This window comes from Pinus tabuliformis, chromosome 5_2, assembly GCF_031772625.1.
Source record: "Pinus tabuliformis cultivar Carrire ecotype Pingquan chromosome 5_2, CPIR1, whole genome shotgun sequence".
NCBI classification, from domain to species: domain Eukaryota; kingdom Viridiplantae; phylum Streptophyta; class Pinopsida; order Pinales; family Pinaceae; genus Pinus; species Pinus tabuliformis.
The window spans coordinates 396094726-396094974 of NC_142306.1; positions in this window are offsets into that span (position 1 = coordinate 396094726).

Genomic DNA, 249 nt, shown 5'->3' on the forward strand with positions numbered 1-249 from the left:
CAACCACCCTTTTGGAAAAGCTTTTATTTCATTATAACAATTGAAATTTTTTATTTTATGGTGTATCAAATTTTGTAGAAATTTTGTAAGACTCCAAATCTTCTTTTCTTTGTCACCAAGAATGAATTAAGAGTAGGGGAGATGTTGAAGGGGTGAGTTGACTTAGTTTACCATCCCAAACAATTCTATAATTGACATTATAAAGTCGATCAACTCTCTAGTCGAGTCAAGATTCTAAGTTAGATAGGC